Genomic DNA, 2809 nt, shown 5'->3' with positions numbered 1-2809 from the left:
GAAAGATGTAGTCTCTGCCTACCCCGCCGGCAAAAAGGCGTGATTTTATGTATGTATGTATTATAAGGACAGGCAGACCACCACATCAAAATGTCTTTTCCACATACCATACCGATACAATATTGAAAGGTGCCTAATAATGGCGGGCCATACAGGTGAGGTATATTTTTACAGCTTTCATCAAAACTAGTTCGTGGTCGGTCGGATAGACGGTAAGACTGACTGCGGTAAAATAAAATTTTTACTTTTAGCTATTTTCATTGTAAGGAGATTAAGTTTTAATGTCATGAAAAAAATGCTTCGTGGTGCGCCGTCAGTTCACTTACTGCCATCTTTAGAAGCAAGTATGAACTAATTATCATTTGCTATTCACTCATAGATGGCGCAACAGACGTTTTATTTATCACTAGTTTGCTTTTCTTTCGTTGTGGTGTCAAATCTTGTTACTAGATGGCGCTAGGTTCAATATCAAAATGAAATTTGATAAGGAAATAATATTCCATAGAATTTAATAATCTGTACCGATGGTATAAAAGATTGTTGGCTATGTCTACCCAGCAAGGGATATAGACGTGATTATATGTATGTGTGTATGTATAAGAGATTGTATGCAAAGCCAATAATTTAAAAATAAAGATATATTTTTTTATCTTTATCCATACGAGAGGTAAAATTTGACAAATTTGACAAAAAACATTTCCTATTTCATAAGCCCTTCCATTGATTAATTTTAACAATTTTTGCGGGAAGAGAAGCAGATGGTAGGGTACACATTTATTTTCTACAACCCCAACATGGAAGTTTACCTTCTCCTTCCTATGATGTTAATCCCGATTACATCCTCACCTCTCTGAAGAGATTCGAACCCGGGACCTCCGATGTCACAGACAAGCGTACTACCGCTGCGCCACAGAGGCCATCCTCCTTACCTTATTGTCAATGTGTTATTTTAAGAAAAAATGTAATTGTGACTAACATGCATACTTATATCACGTCTGTATACCTTACGGAGTAGACAGACTCAAAAGGCGTTCAGCTAACTTTCCAATGAAACTGAGAATTAGATTTGATAAACTTTAACAGTTTGCAAGGCAATGCCTTTATCCATTTTATACTTATTGAATAAAATCAAAACATTTCGAATAATAGGCTATTACACTCTTTTTTGAAAACTGTTTTAAATCAATCCTGAGACTGTGTTATAACTATAGAATTTTTATTAAAATTTTTTGAAGCCGAAAAGTGCTCTAAAAACGATTTATTATTTATGATTTTGTATTTTCGCGCGAAAACGCCATCCGCCATGCTGTTTTGACTCGTGACGTCATACTTTTAGTAAACAATACGGCTCTACGTAAGACTAAAGTAAAAAGATTTTTGTAATAATGAATTACAATACATATTGTTGGTGTCTTGTTCCTGAATGCAAGAATACAAGTATAAAAACACCAGAAAAATTGTGGATTCCACTGCCAAGTGATATTAAAATGAGAAACACGTATGATTCCCTTCCGGACCTGATAACAAAAAATAGGTTATGTTGGATTGGTTGTGTAATAATTTACCTATTATAATTGTGTATTGTAAGAGAATGTTTAATACAATAAATACTTACATCGCTGTTTTAACATTTCTTAACTCAGCAGAACAGAAATCGGGATTAGACGCAAAAAATTTCGCCACCATCAACGTATTAATCCTCGGTAGATTTATATTGTCTGCTTTCACAAAACCGTCTTCCATGATTCTATTAAATTATTAAAGAGTAAAAACCCAAAAACGTGATAGAAATTTTAAAATTTCAAAATAAACAGAGCCTGACATCATCAATATGTTTTCGATTCGATATTTGTTTACTAAAAGTATGACGTCACGTCAGTACCCAACATGGCGGATAGCGTTTTCGACTTTTGAAGAACAGATTAAAAAAGAGGATTTTTTAAATTGAATTATAAAATCCATATTGCACTTTTATGAATAATGATCGATGTTTTTCTTTTATTTTTTACGAAATTTATAAGATACGTGCATTTTTATATTTTTTTTTACATGGTGTAAAATAGCCTATTGTTTACTAATGTACTTAACTCCAAAAAAAACTAACGAAGAAAGGAATACACTGATATTCAACAAATTAAACTTCACTCATCGCCCGGAGCTGTTATATAAAATTGAAAAGGACAAACCTCATTAGATCGTAATTTAAACAAGAATGCATGAAAAGAAATGCAATCAGCAATCCTAATAAAGCGGTTACATAAACTCTTTATAAAGAGCCAATTGGCAATCCAATAAAGGAGAGGGGCGGGGCTGGGAGGGGGAAAGGGGGGGGGGGTGCTTCAATAAACCCTCATATCTCCAGCAATTACTACAAAACAAATGAGAGTTAACGAAATTCACCTCCGAGAGAGATCGGAGCGCGGACTAAAAATGCAGTGGAGATTGTTGTTTTTAGTAGGTATTAAAAAAAACTTTGTCATTATAGCAGATCAGTATAAGAAATCAGATATAAAAAAGATGTGAATTTTTGTTTAAGTATATTGAATAGACTTAAAACTCGATCGATTTTGATGATAATTGGAACTGAGATAGACAAAACTTTGAGTAACAAGCAAAAGTTAGTCTTAAATAAATTGGCTGTTGGACGAATTGCTTTTATCTCCACATAAGTACATATACACACTTCGCATGTGTCTAAATGAAATTAATCGTGGAACATTACTATTGTTTGACTTCCGTTACACTATCCATAGCAAACTACTTGGATACGACTCTTCTTGTATGTTTTATTTGACCTCAAATAGATACA

The 2809-nt window shown here is 33.5% G+C and overlaps 1 long non-coding RNA gene across 1 annotated transcript; it reads right to left on the bottom strand.

Moving 5' to 3' along the window:
- Nucleotides 1-1323: 1323 nt before the first annotated feature.
- LOC132903447 (uncharacterized) lies at nt 1324-2003 on the bottom strand. Its single transcript, XR_009657409.1, has 2 exons — nt 1616-2003; nt 1324-1517 (listed from the first exon to the last, which is right to left on the bottom strand). It is a non-coding gene; the product is annotated as an uncharacterized LOC132903447 (long non-coding RNA).
- Nucleotides 2004-2809: the final 806 nt, after the last annotated feature.

This window comes from Amyelois transitella, chromosome 26, assembly GCF_032362555.1.
Source record: "Amyelois transitella isolate CPQ chromosome 26, ilAmyTran1.1, whole genome shotgun sequence".
Taxonomy (NCBI): Eukaryota; Metazoa; Arthropoda; class Insecta; order Lepidoptera; family Pyralidae; genus Amyelois; species Amyelois transitella.
The sequence above is the reverse complement of the archived record's forward strand: the minus strand, read 5'-3'. Positions and strand labels throughout refer to the sequence as shown.